Here is a 21,031-nt window from a genome sequence, read left to right as displayed (position 1 = left end):
GATATGCAATGAATCAAGAGTGACATGTATGAAAGAATTATGAAGGTGGCTTTGCCACAAATAAGATGTCAACTACATGATCATGCAAGGCAATATGACAATGATGGAGCGTTTCATAATAAACGGAACGGTGGAAAGTTGCATGGCAATATATCTCGGAATGGCTATGGAAATTCCATAATATGTAGGTATGGTGGCTGTTTTGAGGAAAATATAAGGAGGTTTATGTGTAATAGAGCATATCATATCACGGGGTTTAGATGCACCGACGAAGTTTGCACCAACTCTCGAGGTGAGAAAGGGCAATGCACGGTACCGAAGAGGCTAGCAATGATGGAAGGGTGAGAGTGCGTATAATCCATGGACTCAACATTAGTCATAAAGTACTCATATACTTATTGCAAAAATCTACAAGTCATCAAAACCAAGAACTACGTGCATGCTCCTAGGGGGATAGATTGGTAGGAAAAGATCATCGTTCGTCCCCGACCGCCACTCATAAGGAAAGCAATCAAAGAACACCCCATGCTTCAAATTTTTCACACAACGTTTACCATACGTGCATGCTACGGGACTTGCCAACTTCAACACAAGTATTTCTCAATTCCATAATTACTCAACTAGCACAACTTTAATATTACCACCTTTATATCTCAAAACAACTATCGAGAATCAAACTTCTCATAACATTTAATGCACTCTAAATGAAAGTTCTTATTATACCCATCCAGGATGTCTATTATATTAGGACTAATTTCATAATCAATGCAAATTACCATGCTGTTCTAAAAGACTCTCAAAATAATATAAGTGAAGCATGAGAGATCAATAATTTCTATAAAATAAAACCACCACCGTGCTCTAAAAAGATATAAGTGAAGCACTAGAGCAAAATTATCTAGCTCAAAAGATATAAGTGAAGCACATAGAGTATTCTAATAAATTCTGATTCATGTGTGTCTCTCCCAAAAGGTGTGTACAGCAAGGATGATTCTGGTAAACTAAAAAGCGAAGACTCAAATCATACAAGACGCTCCAAGTAAAACACATATCATGTGGTGAATAAAAATATAGCCTCAAGTAAAGTTACCGATAGATGAAGACGAAAGAGGGGATGCCCAAGCTTAGGCTTTTGGTTGTCCTTGAATTTTACCTTGGGGTGCCTTGGGCATCCCCAATCTTAGGCTCTTGCCACTCCTTGTTCCAAAATCCATCAAATCTTTACCCAAAAACTTGAAAACTTCACAACACAAAACTCAACAGAAAATCTCATGAGCTCCGTTAGTATAACAAAACAAACCACCACTTTAAGGTACTATAATAAACTCATTCTTTATTTATATTGGTGTTAAACCTACTGTATTCCAACTTCTCTATGGTTCATACCCCCCGATACTTGCCATAGATTCATCAAAATAAGCAAACAACACACGAAAAACAGGAACTGTCAAAAACAGAACAGTCTGTAGTAATCTGTAGGTTTCGAATACTTCTGTAACTCCAAAAATCCTTAGAAATTAGGACATCCTAAATAATTTGTATATTGGTCTAATGAAGTTGGAATCAGTATTTTATCGCTCTCTGGTTAAAAATGAAAATTATTCTCGTGAGCGCATACTTTCTATTTTTTCAGCAGGATCAAATAACAATCATCCAAGAAGATCTTAAAGGCTTTACTTGGTACAAACACTAATTTAAACATAAAAACACAATCATAACAGAAGATAGATAATTTATTTATTACTAAACAAGAACAAAAGGTAAGGAACAAAAATAAAATTGGGTTGCCTCCCAACAAGCGCTATCGTTTAACGCCCCTAGCCAGGCATAAAAACAGGAATAGATCTAGGTGTTATCATCTTTGGTATGCAATCCATATGTGTCTCTCATAATAGATTCATAAGGTAATTTAATTTTCTTTCTAGGAATGTGTTCCATGCCTTTCCTTAACGGGAATTGGAATCTAATATTTCCTTCTTTCATGTCAATAATTGCACCAATCGTTCTAAGGAAAGGTCTACCAAGAATAATAGGACATGTAGGATTGCAATCTATATCGACAACAATGAAATCTACGGGCACATAATTCATATTTGCAACAATAAGAACGTCATTAATCCTTCCCATAGGTTTCTTAATGGTGAAATCCGCAAGATGCAAATTTAAAGAACAATCATCAAATTCACGGAAACCTAACACATCACACAAAGTTTTTGGAATCATGGAAACACTAGCACCCAAATCACATAAAGCATAGCATTCATGATCTTTAATCTTAATTTTAATGGTAGGTTCCCACTCATCATAAAGTTTTTTAGGAATAGAAACTTCTACTTCAAGCTTTTCTTTATGGGATTGCATCAAAGCATCAATGATGTGTTTAGTAAAAGCTTTGTTTTGATCATAAGCATGAGGAGAATTTAGCACGGATTGCAACAAGGAAATACAATCTATCAAAGAGCAATTATCATAATTGAATTCCTTGAAATCCAAAATATTGGGTTCATTGCTATGTAAAGTTTTGACCTCTTCAAAACCACCTTTACCAATTTTTGCATCAAGATCTAAAAACTCTGAATCATTGGGACGCCTTCTAACTAAAGTTGATTCATCTCCAGTATCATCTTTATTAAGATTCATATTGGCAAACAAAGATTTAAAAGTAGACACACCAATCACTTTTAGATCTTCATCATTATTATCATGAAAACTAGAAGAACACGCCTTCACAAAGCAATCCTTTTTAGCACGCATCCTAGCGGTTCTTTCTTTGCACTCATCAATGGAAATTCTCATGGCTTTGAGAGACTCATTGATATCATGCTTAGGTGGAATAGATCTAAGTTTCAAAGAATCAACATCAAGAGAAATTCTATCCATGTTCCTAGCCAACTCATCAATCTTAAGCAATTTTTCTTCAAGCAAAGCATTGAAATTCTTTTGCGAATTCATAAATTCTTTAACACTAGTCTCAAAATCAGAGGGCATCTTATTAAAATTTCCATAAGAGTTGTTGTAGTAATTACCATAATTATTAGAGGAATTACTAGGAAACGGCCTAGAATTGAAATTTCCTCTATACGCGTTGTTACCAAAATTGTCCCTACCAACAAAATTCACATCCATAGATTCATTATTATTCTCAATGAAAGTGGACAAAGGCATATCATTAGGATCATAACAAGCACTCTTATTAGCAAACAATTTCATAAGTTCATCCATCCTTCCACTCAAAACATTAATCTCTTCAATATCATGAACTTTTTTATTAGTAGATCTTTCGGTGTGCCATTGAGAATAATTAACCATAATATTATCTAAGAGTTCAGTAGCTTCTCCTAAAGTGATTTCCATTGAAGTGCCTCCCACGGTCGAATCTAAAAGATTTCTAGAAGCAAAATTCAATCCAGCATAAAAATTATGTATAATCATCCATAAATTCAAACCATGTGTAGGGCAATTACGTATCATTAATTTCATCCTGTCCCAAGCTTGTGCAACATGCTCATGATCAAGTTGCTTAAAGTTCATTATATCGTTTCTAAGAGAGATGATCTTAGCAGGAGGAAAATACTTAGAGATAAAAGCATCTTTGCACTTATTCCATGAATCAATACTATTTTTAGGCAAAGAAGAGAACCAAGTTTGAGCATGATCTCTAAGCGAAAACTAAAATAGCTTCAATTTAACAATATTATTATCCACGTCTTTCTTATTTTGCATATCACATAAATCAACAAAGATGTTTAGATGGGTAGTGGCATCTTCACTAGGAAGGCCAGCAAATTGATCTTTCATGACAATATTCAGCAAAGCAGTATTAATTTCACAAGATTCAACATCGGTAAGAGGAGCAATCGGAGTGCTAATGAATCATTATTGTTGGTATTAGAAAAGTCACATAATTTAGTATTATCTTGAGCCATCGTGACAAACAATCAATCCAACAAACAATCACACAAGAGGTAAGCGAGAAGAGACGAACGGAAAAAGGGCAAACGGAAAAGAGGCAAATAAAACGGCAAGGGTGAAGTGGGGGAGAGGAAAACGAGAGGCAAATGGAAAATAATGTAATGCGAGGGATAAGAGTTTGTGATGGGTACTTGGTGTGTCTTGACTTGGCGTAGATCTCCCTGGCAACGGTGCCATAAATCCTTCTTGCTACCTCTTGAGCATGTGTTGGTTTTCCCTTGAAGAGGAAAGGGTGATGCAACAAAGTAGCATAAGTATTTTCCTCAGTTTTTGAGAACCAAGGTATCAATCCAGTAGGAGACTACACGCAAGTCACCTAGTACCTGCACAAACAAACAAGAACCTCGCAACCAACGTGATAAAGGGGTTGTCAATCCCTTCACGATCACTTACGAAAGTGAGATCTGATAGAGATAATAAGATAAATATTTTTGTTATTTTTGATGTATAGATTGAAAAGTAAAGATTGCAAAATAAACGGCGACAAAAATAGCTAGTTGACGGGAAAATAATATGATGTAAAGTAGACCCGGGGGCCATAGGTTTCACTAGTGGCTTCTCTCAAGATAGCAATATTACAGTGGGTGAACAAATTACTGCCGAGCAATTGATAGAAAAGCGCATAGTTATGATGATATCTAGGCATGATCATGAACATAGGCATCACGTCCGTGTCAAGTAGACCGAAACGATTCTGCATGTACTACTACTAGCTAAATACCCGTGCATTGCCATAGAATAACAAACAAAGTACGTGCACGTCACTTATTTTATTTTTTCAAATCCATAGAGCACAACATATGTTTAGTTTTTCACTACATAGTATAAGTGTGAATATTCTTTTCCTCCCTTCCTTTCGGCCATCATGTGCACCATACCATTTCTCCTTGGCTACCGTCATCATGGACTTTCATTGGCCAAACATGGATAGCATAATTGTGATATGTATCCTCTATACAAGCAAGTCCAGGAATTCGATCCACGCCTCTTTTACAAATGTCGTTTCACCTTGAAACATGGTTAATGGTTGGTTGCAGTTGATTGACTTTGAAACTTCGGATTGGCACATCGAGGATTCCGTCAGAGATTGGTGGGCCAATTAAGAGATCCGGCACCAACACACCAAATAGAAAAGCTATGTCATCCCTTACAATGCTCGTGGGTTGCACCATTTGCATCCTACAGAAGCACACAACCAAAAAAAGAAAAAAAGAAAGATCCCACTACAATGATCAATTCCTTGTAACTGCAGCATGAACCACCACCTAGACAACACCCGAAGTCCAAGTTCCCCAAAAGCGACGCCTCCAAAAAGAAAACTGTGCACAAGCACCGTCATCGTCCGATCCTAGATCTTAGTTTTTCACCCTGAAGAAGATCCGCGCTCTCAAAGCAACGCCTTCAACAAGGTCACTGCCATGCACAACCAATTAATGCCAGACCTTGGGTTTTCACTGTCAAAGCTAAGACTCTGTACTTTGCCTGTGTTGCCTCCCCACTTGCCGATGCCATTGTACGAGTCACGAATCACCAAACAAAGTCCACATCGCCACGAAGACTTGATACGCCATTACAAGGCCTCAGACCTCAACCATCATCACGTTCTCCACGACTGTATTCATCATGGAAATCGAAATACCGATGTGTCCCATAATGTCAACAGACAACGAAGCTTCGCGTCACACCCTCCCGAAGCCACTCGGGCTGAAATAGGGGCACACACGACTGAATCCCATCCGACGGGCAATCTACAGGCGTCAAGCACCCAATAAAGGTCTCTGGCGGAACATTCTGGAACTCGTCAATGACCAGATCCATGAGGGTCGGCAACTAGCAGAACATCATCTAAGAGCAAAAAGAAACTAAGGACCACGCAGAGATGAGTAGTTGAGCCACACCAAGCACCCCAAACCAGTTGCCTGTGCCGCCTTTGCGGCCACGGCGACAGTCGAGGTCGCTGAAGAAATCCGGGGCCGCCACCCCGATGCCCATCTCCGTCGGACGAACCATGCCATCTAGGGTCGTCGTGAAGCTCCGGCAGGAGATCCCGCAATGTGAGAAGGATGGGCCCCTCACCGCCATCAGTCACGCAAGGAAGATGAGGACCCGCCACCGTTGTCAGCCTCGCGGTCGGTTTACCGGAGGCGTCCTTCGGCAACAGCGGGGGGGGGGCAGGGTCAGAAGGGAAGGTATGCTAGGGTTCCACCCAAGTCACCCCTCTTGGGAGCGATGCGGGGGCTAGCTCCATGTAGGTCCGTCTTAATTAATAATATATAAGGCAAATCTATTGCCTCCGTTTCAAAAAAAGAATGTCATGAAAATTCTTCTAATCAACGCTACGAAGTGATAAAGTAGTTCAGGCAGTTACATTATGCTATTCTACATCACCATAACTTCGACATTTTTTTCCACTTCCGCTTGTCTTGCAAACCCTAGTGCATGTTCTCACACCCACCAAGATGGCCCATCGTATATTAGCTCCCTGATAACATCATTGGAATCATTAGCATGTGCCAGTTAGAAACAAATGCAAAGACATGGTAGACAGCTCGCCCACAGATAGAAAGTTGAGAAAAATGCAAATATCAGATGTATAACTAAAAATAAGTATATTTCTATATAATCCAAAAAATCAAGCAGAAAGAATGCAAAGCAACTCTTTACCTGTTGTCCACTGAAGATTAGTAAGCTGCCTGTTGGGTTTCATCAGACAAACATAAAGGAAAAGGAGAACAAAATGCATCTAGCGATGAGAACGAAGGACTGGAGCCTAGAGGGCTGACAGCGGGTCATTACCACTGGCGTCGCCCGCCTTGGCCTGTCGTGATCCTGCCCATTCTGTGTGCACGCCGGTCTGCACCGCCGAGAGCGAGTCTGTGGATGATGACAGTCGACAGCGCCGCCACGGCCGACGGGGTCTGACCGATTGTTCTGGGTGAGCTCCTTGACGTCCGCTGAGGAGTTGACGGCCACTGTGCAATCGGCGCCGCCGGCAGGAAGGCGTCGGCGAGGTAGTCGCTCTGGTGCTGGAACCTGCGTTGGCGCCGGTGGAGCAAGCTAGTAGAACAGGCCTCCGGGCATCGTGGGGCCGCCCCGCACGGCCCAACAGCACGGTTTTAGAAAGGGAAACATGGAAGGCAGCCGATGGCGATGAAGTCCAGGAGATGTTCTCTTGCTGAGTTTGACGAAGAAGGTTCTCGGTTCCAGGGAGCCCTCGGGGGTTGTGGCCCTGCCCTGTATCGTCTGATCTCGAAGGAGTGGTGTAGTGGAGCGGGTCTCGGTTCCGGGGCCGTCACGGACGAGAGCAGGCGGTAGGCACCATCGCCCTCCTCCCATGACGGGATGTGTGGATACTAGTAGACGGCGACGGGGAGGTTGTTGCGGGAGCACCCTCGTTGGAGCAGCGGAGGGTGTGGTGTGCGCCATGGTTGAGAGCCGCGAAGGATAAACATTGGCCTGGCGTGAGGCGAGGAAGGAAACCGAGGGAGACAAACGAAGGGATCTGTGGCACTGAAATCAGGAGACGGCGGTTCCGCGAGAGGTGGTCGTGGAGATTTTCAGGCAAAGTGGGAATCAACTTGAGGGCTAGCATCGTGCATGCGGGGGTTGGTATTTTTACGACGTGTGCGGTTGACTGATATCCAGGAAATCGCCCGAGGGGAATCACATCGAGCGAGAGGGGAGGTCGAACCATCACGATGTTTGATCCCCCTTTAATAGTAGAGTATTTCTATATAATCCAAAAAATCAAGCAGAAAGAATGCAGAGCAACTCTTTACCTGTTGTCCACTGAAGATTAGTAAGCTGCCTGTTGGGTTTCATCAGACAAACATAAAGGAAAAGGAGAACAAAATGCATCTAGCGATGAGAACGAAGGACTGGAGCCTAGAGGGCTGACAGCGGGTCATTACCACTGGCGTCGCCCGCCTTGGCCTGTCGTGATCCTGCCTGTTCTGTGTGCACGCCGGTCTGCACCGTCGAGAGCGAGTCTGTGGATGACGACAGTCGACAGCGCCGCCACGGCCGATCGGGTCTGACCGATTGTTCTGGGTGAGCTCCTTGACGTCCGCTGAGGAGTTGACGGCCATTGTGCAATCGGCACCGCCGGCAGGAAGGCGTCGGTGAGGTAGTCGCTCTGGTGCTGGAACCTGCGTTGGCGCCGGTGGAGCAAGCTAGCAGAACAGGCCTCCGGGCATCGTGGGGCCACCCCGCACGGCCCAACAGCACGGTTTTAGAAAGGGAAACATGGAAGGCAGCCGATGGCGATGAAGTCTAGGAGATGTTCTCTTGCTGAGTTTGACGAAGAAGGTTCTCGGTTCCGGGGAGCCCTCGGGGGTTGTGGCCCTGCCCCGTATCGTCTGATCTCGAAGGATTGGTGTAGTGGAGCGGGTCTCGGTTCCGGGGCCATCACGGACGAGAGCAGGCGGTAGGCACCATCACCCTCCTCCCATGACGGGATGTGTGGATACTAGTAGACGGCGACGGGGAGGTTGTTGCGGGAGCACCCTTGTTGGAGCAGCGGAGGGTGTGGTGTGCGCCATGGTTGAGAGCCGCGAAGGAGAAACATTGGCCTGGCGTGAGGCGAGGAAGGAAACCGAGGGAGACAAGCGAAGGGATCTGTGGCACTGAAATCAGGAGACGGCGGTTCCGCGAGAGGTGGTCGTGGAGATTTTCAGGCAAAGTGGGAATCAACTTGAGGGCTAGCATCGTGCATGCGGGGGTTGGTATTTTTACGACGTGTGCGGTTGACTGATATCCAGGAAATCGCCCGAGGGGAATCACATCGAGCGAGAGGGGAGGTCGAACCATCACGACGTTCGATCCCCCTTTAATAGTAGAGATTACTCCACACATCGACCGCTATCTAGCATGCATCTAGAATATTAAGTTTATAAGAACAGAGTAACGCATTAGGCAAGATGACATGATGTAGAGGGATATACTCAAGCAATATGATATAAATCCCATCTTTTTATCCTCGATGGCAACAATACAATACATGTCAGTTCCCTTTCTGTCACTGGGATCGAGCACCGCAAGATTGAACCCAAAGCTAAGCACTTCTCCCATTGCAAGAAAGATCAATCTAGTAGGCCAAACCAAACTTATAATTTGAAGAGACTTGCAAAGATATCAAATCATGCATATAAGAATTCAGAGAAGAATCAAATATTGTTCATAGATAATCTTAATCATAAACCCACAATTCATCGGATCTCGGCAAACACACCGCAAAAAGAATTACATCGAATAGATCTCCAAGAACATCGAGGAGAACTTTGTATTGAGATCCAAAGAGAGAGAACAAGCCATCTAGCTAATAACTATGGATCCGAAGGTCTGTGGTAAACTACTCACACATCATCGGAGAGGCTATGGTGTTGATGCAGAAGCCCTCTGTGATCGAATCCCCCTCCGGCAGATCGTCGGAAAAGGTCCCCAGATGGGATCTCACGGGTACAGAAGGTTGCGGCGGTGGAAAAGTGGTTTCGTGGCTCCCCTGGATGTTTTCAGGGTATAAGAGTATATATAGGCAAAAGAAGTAGTTCGGTGGAGCTGCGAGGGGCCCACGAGGGTGGGGGCGCGCCGCCCTACCTCGTGGCCGCCTCGCTGCTTCCTTGACGTCCACTCCAAGTCTCCTGGATCACGTTTGTTCCAAAAAAGATCCTCGCAAAGGTTTCATTCCGTTTGGATTCCATTTGATATTCCTTTTCTGCGAAACATTGAAATAGGCAAAAAAACAACAATTTGCACTGGGCCTTCGGTTAATAGGTTAGTCCCAAAAATAATATAAAAGTGCATAATAAGGCCCATAAACATCCAAAACAGATAATATAATAGCATGGAACAATCAAAAATTATAGATACGTTGGAGACGTATCATGCCTCTAGGGCATATTTCCAACAAAAATTCCTATAAATCCCGCAAAATAAAATTCCTATAAATACAGAAACCCCCGAAAAGAAACCTAGATAGGGAGTTCCGCCGCCGCAAGCCTCTGTAGCCACCAAAAACCAATCGGGGCCCTATTCCAGCACCCTACCGAAGGGGGAACCATCACTGGTGGCCATCTTCATCATCCCGACGCTCTCCATGACGAGGAGGGAGTAGTTCACCCTCGGGGCTGAGGGTATGTACCAGTAGCTATGTGTTTGATATCTCTCTCTCTCTCTCATGTTCTTGATTTGGCACAATCTTGATGTACTGTGAGCTTTGCTATTATAGTTGGATCTTATGATGTTTCTCCCCCTCTAACTTCTTGTAATGGATTGAGTTTTCCCTTTAAAGTTATCTTATCGGATTGAGTCTTTAAGGATTTGAGAACACTTGATGTATGTCTTGCATGTGCTTCTCTGTGGTGACAATGGGATATTCACGTGATCTACTTGATGTATGTTTTGGTGATCAACTTGTGGGTTCTGTGACCTTGTGAACTTATGCATAGGGGTTGGCACACGTTTTCGTCTTGACTCTCCGGTAGAAACTTTGGGGTACTCTTTGAAGTTCTTTGTGTTGGTTTGAATAGATGAATCTGGGATTGTGTGATGCATATCGTATAATCAAACCCACTGATACTTGTGGTGACATTGGAGTATCTAGGTGACATTAGGGTTTTGGTTGATGTGTGTCTTAAGGTGTTATTTTAGTACGAACTCTAGGGCTGTTTGTGACACTTATAGGAATAGCCCAATAGATCGATCAGAAAGAATAACTTTGAGATGGTTTCGTACCCTACAATAATCTCTTCATTTATTCTCCGCTATTAGTGACTTTGGAGTGACTCTTTGTTGCACGTTGAGGGATTGTTATATGATCTAATTATGTTATCATTGTTGAGAGAACTTACACTAGTGAAAGTATGAACACTAGGTCTTGTTTTCAAGCATCGCAATACCATTTTCGCTCACTTTTGTTACTAGTTACCTTGCTATTTTTATATTTTCAGATTACAAGAACCTATGTCTACCATCCATATTGCACTTGTATCACCATCTCTTCGCCGAACTAGTGCACCTATACAATTTACCATTGTATTGGGTGTGTTGACTCTTTGTTATTTGGTTGCGGGGTTGTTTGAGAGAGACCATCTTCATCCTATGCCTCACATGGATTGATAAACCTTAGGTCATCTACTTGAGGGAAATTTTCTACTGTCCTAGAAAACTCTACGCTTGGAGGCCCAACACGAGTCTACAAGAAGAAGGTTGCGTAGTAGACATCAGAACGCACCATATCCAATAAAGTATTGTTACGATGTTCAGACACACCATTACGTTGTGGTGTTCCACGCGGCGTGAGTTGTGAAACAATTCCACATTATTTTAAATGAAGGACAAACTTGTAACTCAAATATTTTCCTCTGCGATCAGATTGCAGAAACTTTATTTCCTTGTTACGATGATTCTCCACTTCACTCTGAAATTCTTTAAACTTTTCAAATGTTTCAGACTTGTGTTTCATTAAGTAGATATACCCATACCTAATCAAATCATTTGTGAATATCAGAAAATAACGATACCCGCCGCGTGCTTCAACACTCATCGGACTGCATACATCGGTATGTATTATTTCCAACAAGTCATCTTGTCCATGAGAACGGAGTTTTAGTCATCTTGTCCATGAGGCATGGTTCGCAAGTATCAAATGGTTCATAATCAAGTGATTCCAAAAGTCCATCTGCATGGAGTTTCTTCATGCGCTTTATACCAATATGACCTAAATGACAGTGCCACAAATATGTTGCACTATCATTATCAACTTTGCATCTGTTGGCATCAATATTATGAATATGTGTATCCTACGATCGAGATTCAACAAGAATAGACCATTCATCAAGGGTGCATGACCATAAAAGATATTACTCATATAAATAGAACAACCATTATTCTCCGATTTAAATGAATAACCGTCTCGCAATAAACAAGATCCAGATATAACGTTCATGCTTAACGCTGGCACCAAATAAGAATTATTTAGGTCTAAAACTAATCCCGAAGGTAGATGTAGAGGTAGCGTGCCGACGACGATCACATCGACCTTGGAACCATTCCCGACGCGCATCGTTACCTCATCCTTAGCCAATCTTCATTTATTCCATAGCTCCTGTTTTGAGTTACAAATATGAGCAACCGAACCAATATCAAATACCGAGGCGCTACTACAAGCATTAGTAAGGTACACATCAATAACATATATATCAAATATACCTCTGTTCACTTTGCCATCCTTCTTATCTGCCAAGTATTTGGGGCAGTTCCGCTTCCAGTGACCAGTCCCTTTCCAATAGAAGCACTCAGTTTCAGGCTTGGGTCCAGCTTTGGGCTTCTTCCCGGGAGTGGCAACTTGATTGCCATTCTTATTCAAGTTCCCTTTATTTCCCTTGCCCTTTTTCTTGAAACTTGTGGTCCTTTTAACCATCAACACTGGATGCTCCTTCTTGATTTCTACCTCCACGGCCTTAAGCACTGCGAAGAGCTCAGGAATCATTTTATTCATCCCTTGCATATTATAGTTCATCACGAAGCCTTTGTAGCTTGGTGGCAGTGATTGAAGAACTCTGTCAATAATACTATCAACTGGAAGTTCAACTCCCAGCTGAGTCAAGTGGTTATGATACCCAGACATTTTGAGTATGTGTTCATTGACAGAACTATTCTCCTCCATCTTGCAGCTATAGAGCTTGTTGGAGAATTCATATCTCTCAACCCGGGCATTTGCTTGAAATATTAACTTCAACTATTGGAACATCTCATATGCTCCATGACATTCAAAACGTCTTTGAAGTCTCGGTTCTAGGCCGTAAAGCATGGCACACTGAACTATCGAGTAGTCATCTGATTGAGCTTGCCAGACATTCATAATATCTACTTCACCTCCTGCAGCAGGTCTGTCACCTAGCGGTGCATCAAGAACATAATTCTTCTGTGCAGCAGTGAGGATAATCCTTAAGTTGTACGGACCCAGTCCATGTAGTTTCTACCATCATCTTTCAACTTAGATTTCTCTAGGAACACATTAAAATTCAAGGGAACGGTAGCTTGGGACATTGATCTACAACATACATATGCGAAACTATAAGACTAAGTTCATGATAAATTAAGTTCAATTAATCAAATTACTAAAGAACTCCCACTTAAATAAACATCCCTCAAGTTATCTAAGTGATACATCCAAATCAACTAATCCATGTCCGATCATCATGTGAGATGGGGTAGTCATCAATGGTGAACATCTCTGTGTTGATCATATCTACTATATGACTCATTTTCGACCTTTCGGTCTCCAGTGTTCCGAGACCATGTATGTACATGCTAGGCTCGTCAAGTTTAACCCAAGTATTTTGCATGTGCAAAACTGTCTTACACCCGTTGTATGTGAACGTAGAGTCTATCACACCCGATAATCACGAGGTGCTTCGAAACGATGAACTTTGGCAACGGTGCATACTCGGGGAGAACACTTTTATCTTGAAATTTAGTGAAGGGATCATCTTATAATGCTACCGCCGTTCTAAGAAAAATAAGATGCATAATAGATAAACATCACATGCAATCAAAATATGTGACATGATATGGACATCATCATCTTGTGCTTTTGATCTCCATCTCCAAAGCATCGTCATGATCTCCATCATCACCGGCTCGACACCTTGATCTCCATCGCTGCGTCGGGGTCGTCTCGCCAACTATTGCTAACACATAGTGATAAAGTAAAGCAACTACATGGCGCTTGCACTTCATACAATAAATAGACAACCGTAAGGCTCCTGCCGGTTGTCGATATTACAAAACATGATCATCTCATACAACAACGTATATCACATCATGTCTTGACCATATCACATCACAATATGCCCTGCAAAAACAAGTTAGATGCCCTCTACTTTGTTATTGCAAGTTTTACGCGGTTGCTACGGGCTTCTACCAAGAATCGTTCTTACCTATGCAAAAACCACAACAATGATTCATCAAGTTTGCTGTTTTAACCTTCTTCAAGGACCGGTCGTAGTCAAATTCGATTCAACTAAAATAGGAGAAACAGACACCCGCCAACCACCTTTTATGCAAAACCAGTTGCATGTCAGTCGGTGGAACCGGTCTCATGTGCGTGGACATGTAAGGTTGGTATGGGACGCTTCATCCCACAATAACGCCGAATCAAAATAAGACATTGGTGGTAAGCCGTATGAATATCACCGCCCACAACTCTTTGTGTTCTACTCGTGCATATCATCTATGCATAGACCTCGCTCTGATACCACTGTTGGGAAACGTTGCATGGAAAACAAAAAAATTCTATGCACACGCAAGATCTATCAAGGAGATGCATAGCAATGAGAGGGGAGAGTGTGTCTACGTACCCTCGTAGCCGTAAGCAGAAGCGTTTGTTAACGCGGTTGATGTAGTCAAACTTCTTCGCGTTCCAACCGACCGAGTATCGAACGTACGACACCTCCGCGTTCAGCACACATTTAGCTCGGTGACGTCCTCTGTTTCTTGATCCAGCAATATGGTGAGCTAGTGGATGAGTTCCGGCATCATGACGGCGTGGTGACGGTGATGGTGAAACTACCTCCGCAGGGCTTCGCCTAAGAACTACGAAAATACGACCGAGGGTGTAAACGGTGGAGGTGGCGCCACACGCGGCTAAGCAATTGTTGTGGTTGTGCTAGGCGCCCCCTCCCGCATATATATAGGTGGGGAGAGGAGGGAGAAGCCAGGAGGCACCCCAAGTAGGCCGAATCCTACTTGGGGTCCCCTCCCAAGTGGCGCCCCCTTACCATATTTATCGGAGGGGGAAAGGAAAGGGGGAAGAGAGAAGGAAGGGGGAGGCCAAATCCCCCCCTATCCTTTTCCCCCACTTGGGTGGCTTGAAGGAAATATGCCCTAGAGGCAATAATAAAGTTATTATTTATTTCCTTATTTCATGATAAATGTTTATTATTCATGCTAGAGTTGTATTAACCGGAAACATATACATGTGTGAATACATAGACAAACATGGTGTCACTAGTGTGCCTCTACTTGACTAGCTCGTTAATCAAAGATGGTTAAGTTCCTAACCATAGACATGAGTTGTCATTTGATTAATGGGATCACATCATTAGGAGAATGATGTGATTGACTTGACCCATTCCGTTAGCTTAGCACTTGATCGTTTAGTATGTTGCTATTGCTTTCTTCATGACTTATACATGTTCCTATGACTATGAGATTATGCAACTCCTGTTTACCGGAAGAACACTTTGTGTGCTACCAAACGTCACAACGTAACTGGGTGATTATAAAGGTGCTCTACAGGTGTCTTCGAAGGTACTTGTTGAGTTGGCGTATTTCGAGATTAGGATTTGTCACTCCGATTGTCGAAGAGGTATCTCTGGGCTCACTCGGTAATACACATCACTTAAGCCTTGCAAGCATTGCAACTAATGAGTTAGTTGTGGGATGATGTATTACGGAACGAGTAAAGAGACTTGCCAGTAACGAGATTGAACTAGGTATTGAGATACCGACGATCGAATCTCTGGCAAGTAACATACCGATGACAAAGGGAACAACGTATGTTGTTATGCGGTTTGACCGATAAAGATCTTAGTAGAGTATGTAGGAGCCAATATGAGCATCCAGGTTCCGCTATTGGTTATTGATCGGAGACGTGTCTCGGTCATGTCTACATAGTTCTCGAACCCGTAGGGTCCGCACGCTTAAAGTTCGATGATGGTTATATTATGAGTTTATGTGTTTTGATGTATCGAAGGTAGTTCGGAGTCCCGGATGATATCGGGGACATGACGAGGAGTCTCGAAATGGTCGAGATGTAAAGATCGATATATTGGACGACTATATTCGGACATCAGAAAGTTTCTGAGTGGTTCGGGTATTTTTCGGAGTACCGGGGAGTTACGGGAATATGGGGGAAGAAGTATATGGGCCTTATTGGGCTTTAGGGGAGAGAGAGAGGTAGGACGCGCGCCCCCCAATGACTAGTCCGAATTGGACTAGAGGGAGGGGCGGCGCCCCCTCCTTCCTTCTCTTCCCTCTTCTCCTTCCTTGTCTCCTACTCCTACTACTTGGAAGGGGAGGAATCCTACTCCCGGTGGGAGTAGGACTCCTCCAGGGCGCGTCATAGGGGCTGACCCTCTCCCCCTCCTCCACTCCTTTATATACGTGGCCAGGGGGCACCTCATAGACACAACAATTGATCTCTTGGATCTTTTAGCCGTGTGCAGTGCCCCTCTCCACCATAGTCCACCTCGATAATATCGTAGCGGTGCTTAGGCGAAGCCCTGCGACGCTAGAACATCAACATCGTCACCACGCTGTCGTGCTGACGGAACTCTCCCTGAAAGCTCGACTAGATCGGAGTTCGAGGGACGTCATCGAGTTGAACGTGTGCAGAACTCGGAGGTGCCGTGCGTTCGGTACTTGATCGGTCGGATCGTGAAGATGTACGACTACATCAACCGCGTTGTGCTAACGCTTCCGCTTTCGGTCTACGAGGGTACGCGGACACACTCTCCCCTCTCGTTGCTATGCATCACCATGATCTTGCGTGTGCGTAGGATTTTTTTTTTGAAATTACTACGTTCCCCAACAGTGGCATCCGAGCCAGGTTTTATGCGTAGATGTTATATGCACGAGTAGAACACAAGTGAGTTGTGGGCGATACAAGTCATATTGCTTACCAGCATGTCATACTTTGGTTCGGCGGTATTGTTGGATGAAGCGGCCCGGACCGACATTACGCGTACGCTTACGCGAGACTGGTTCTACCGACGTGTTTTGCACACAGGTGGCTGGCGGGTGTCGGTTTCTCCAACTTTAGTTGAACCGAGTGTGGCTACGCCCGGTCCTTGTGAAGGTTAAAACATCACTAACTTGACGAACTATCGTTGTGGTTTTGATGCGTAGATTAGAACGGTTCTTGCTCAGCCCGTAGCAGCCACGTAAAACTTGCAACAACAAAGTAGAGGACGTCTAACTTGTTTTTGCAGGGCATGTTGTGATGTGATATGGTCAAGACGTGATGAGATATAAGTTGTTGTATGAGATGATCATGTTTTGTTGAAGTTATTGGCAACTGGCAGAAGCCTTATGGCTGTCTCTTTATTGCATAAGATGCAAGTGCCAAGTAATTGCTTTACTTTATCGCTATGCGATAGCAATAGTTGCAGGAGCAATAGTTGGCGAGATGACCATGTGATGACACATTGATATAGATCAAGATGATGGAGATCATGGTGTCATGCCGGTGACGATGGAGATCATGACGATGCTTTGGAGATGGAGATCAAAGGCACAAGATGATGATGACCATATCATGTCACATATTTTGATTGCATGTGATGTTTATCTTTTATGCATCTTATTTTGCTTTGATTAATGGTAGCATTATAAGATGATTCCTCATTAAATTTCAAGATAAAAAGTGTTCTCCCTGAGTATGCACCGTTGCCAATGTTCGTCGTGCCCAGACACCACGTGATGATCGGGTGTGATAAGCTCTACGTCCATCTACAACGGGTGCAAGCCAGTTTTGCACACACATAATACTCAGGTTAAACTTGACGAGCCTAGCATATGCAGATATGGCCTCGGAACACTGAGACCGAAAGGTCGAGCGTGAATCATATAGTAGATATGATCAACATAGTGATGTTCACCATTGAAAACTATATCATTTCACGTGATGATCGGTTATGGTTTAGTTGATTTGGATCACGTGATCACTTAGATGATTAGAGGGATGTCTATCTAAGTGGGAGTTCTTAAGTAATTTGATTAATTGAACTTTAATTTATCATGAACTTAGTCCTGATAGTATTAGCATATCTATGTTGTAGATCAATAGCTCGCGTTTAGCCCCCCTGTTTTATTTTTGATATGTTCCTAGAGGAAATTAAAGTTGAAAGATGTTAGTAGAAATGATGCGGATTGGATCCGTGATCTGAGGATTATCCTCATTGCTGCACAAAAGTATTATGTTCTTAATGCACCGCTAGGTGACGGAACTATTGCAGGAGCAGATGCAGACATTATGAACGTTTTGACAAAAGCTCGGTATGATGACTACTTGATAGTTTAGTGCACCATGCTTTATGGCTTAGAACCGGGACTTCAAAGATGTTTTGAACATCATGGACCATATGAGATGTTCCAGGAGTTGAAGTTAATATTTCAAGCAAATACCCGAGTTGAGAGATATGAAATCTCCAACAAGCTCTATAGCTAAAAGATGGAGGAGAATAGCTCAAGCAGTGAGTATGTGCTCAGATTGTATGGGTACTACAATCGCTTGAATCAAGTGGGAGTTAATCTTCCAGATAAAATAGTGATTGACAGAGTTCTCTAGTCACTATCACCAAGTTGGCAGAACTTCGTGATGAACTATAATATGCAAGGGATAACAGAAACGATTCACAAGCTCTTCGTGATGCTGAAATCGACGAAGGTAGAAATCAAGAAAAGCATCAAATGTTAACAAGACCACTAGTTTCAAGAAAAGGGCAAAGGGAAGAAGGGGAACTTCAAGAAAAACGGCAAGCAAGTTGCTGCTCAAGTGAAGAAGCCCAAGTCTGGACCTAAGCCTGAGACTAAGTGCTTTTACTGCAAAGGGACTAGTCACTGGAAGCGGAACTGCCCCAAGTATTTGGCGGATAAGAAGGATGTCAAAGTGAACAAAGGTATATTGGATATACATGTTATTGATGTGTACTTTACTGGTGTTTATAGCAACCCCTTGGTATTTGATACTAGTTCAGTTGCTAAGAGTAGTAACTTGAAACGGGAGTTGTAGAATGAACAGAAACTAGTTAAGGGTGAAGTAACGATGTGTGTTGGAAGTAGTTCCAAGAATGATATGATCATCATCACACACTCCCTATACTTTCGGGACTAGTGTTGAACCTAAATAGGTGTTATTTGGTGTTTGCGTTGAGCATGAATATGATTTGATCATGTTTATTGCAATACGGTTATTCATTTAAGTTAGAGAATAATTGTTATTCCGTTTACATGAATAAAATATTCTATGGTTATACACCCAATGAAAATGGTTTGTTGGATCTCAATCATAGTGATACACATACTCATAATATTGAAGCCAAAAGATGCAAAGTTAATAATGATAGTGCAACTTATTTGTGGCACTGCCGTTTAGGTCATATTGGTGTAAAGCGCATGAAGAAACTCCATGCTGATGGGCTTTTGGAATCACTTGATTATGAATCACATGATGCTTGCGAACCATGCCTCATGGGCAAGATGACTAAGACTCCATTCTCCAGAACAATGGAGCGAGCAACTAACTTACTGGAAATAATACATACTGATGTATGCAGCCCGATGAGTGTTGAGGCTCGCGGCGGGTATCGTTATTTTCTGACCTTCACAGATGATTTGAGCAGATATGGGTATATCTACTTGATGAAAGATAAGTCTGAAACATTTGAAAAGTTCAAAGAACTTCAGAGTGAAGTGGAAAATCATCGTGACAAGAAAATAAAGTTTCTATGATCTGATCGCAGAGACAAATATTTGAGTTACGAGTTTGGTCTTCAATTAAAACTATGTGGAATAGTTTCACAAATTCGTGGCACCTGGAATACCACAGCATAATGGTGTGTCCGAATGTCATAACCGTACTATTATTGGATATAGTGCAATCTATGATGTTTCTTACCGATTAACCACTATAGTTTTGGGGTTATGCATTAGAGAAAGCTGCATTCACGTTAAAAAGGGCACCATCTAAATCCGTTGAGACGACACCGTATGAACTGTGGTTTGGCAAGAAACCAAAGTTGTCGTTTCTTAACGTTTGGGGTTGCGATGCTTATGTGAAAAAGTTTCATCCTGATAAGCTCAAACCCAAATCGGAGAAATGTGTCTTCATAGGATACCCAAAGGAGACAGTTGGGTACACCTTCTATCACAGATCCGAAGGCAAGACATTCGTTGCTAAGAATGGATCCTTTCTAGAGAAGGAGTTTCTCTCGAAAGAAGTGAGTGGAAGGAAAGTAGAACTTGATGAGGTAATTGTACCTGCTCCCTTATTGGAAAGTAGTTCATCACAGAAATCTGTTCCTGTGACTCCTACACCAATTACTGAGGAAGCTAATGATGATAATCATGTAACTTTAGATCAAGTTACTACCGAACCTCGTAGGTCAACCAGAGTGAGATCCGCACCAGAGTGGTACGGTAATCATGTTCTAGATGTCATGTTACTTGACCATGACAAACCTACAAACTATGAGGAAGCGATGATGAGCCCGGATTCCGCGAAATGGCTTGAGACCATGAAATCTGAGATGGGATCCATGTATGAGAACAAAGTATGGACTTTGATTGACTTGCCCAATGATCGGTGAGTCATTAAGAATAAATGGATCTTCAAGAGGAAGACGGATGCTGATAGTAGTGTTACAATCTACAAAGCTCGAATTGTCGCAAAATGTTTTTGACAAGTTCAAGGTGTTGACCATGATGAGATTTTCTCACTCGTATCGATGCTTAAAAGTCTGTCCGAATCATGTTAGCAGTTGCCGCATTTTATGAAATCTGGCAAATGGATGTAAAAACTGTATTCCTTCATGGATTTCTTAAAAGAAGAGTTGTATATGATGCAACCAGAAGGTTTTGTCGATCCTAAAGGTGCTAACAAAATGTGCAAGCTCCAGCGATCCATCTATGGACTGGTGCAAGCATCTCAGAGTTGGAATATACGCTTTGATGAGTTGATCAAAGCATATAGTTTTATACACACTTGTGGTGAATTATGTATTTACAATAAAGTGAGTGGGAGCAATACAACATTTCTGATAAATATATGTGAATGACATATTGTTGATCGGAAATAATTTAGAATTTTCTGGAAATCATAAAGGAGTATTTGAAAGGAGTTTTTCAAATAAAGACCTCAGTGAAGCTACTTACATATTGAGCATCAAGATCTATAGAGATAGATCAAGACGCTTGATAAGTTTTTTCAATGAGTACATACCTTGACAAGATTTTGAAGTAGTTCAAAATGGAACAGTCAAAGAAAACGTTCTTA

This window comes from Triticum urartu, chromosome 2 (assembly GCF_003073215.2).
Source record: "Triticum urartu cultivar G1812 chromosome 2, Tu2.1, whole genome shotgun sequence".
NCBI classification, from domain to species: Eukaryota; Viridiplantae; Streptophyta; class Magnoliopsida; order Poales; family Poaceae; genus Triticum; species Triticum urartu.
Note: the sequence above shows the minus strand (reverse complement) of the source record.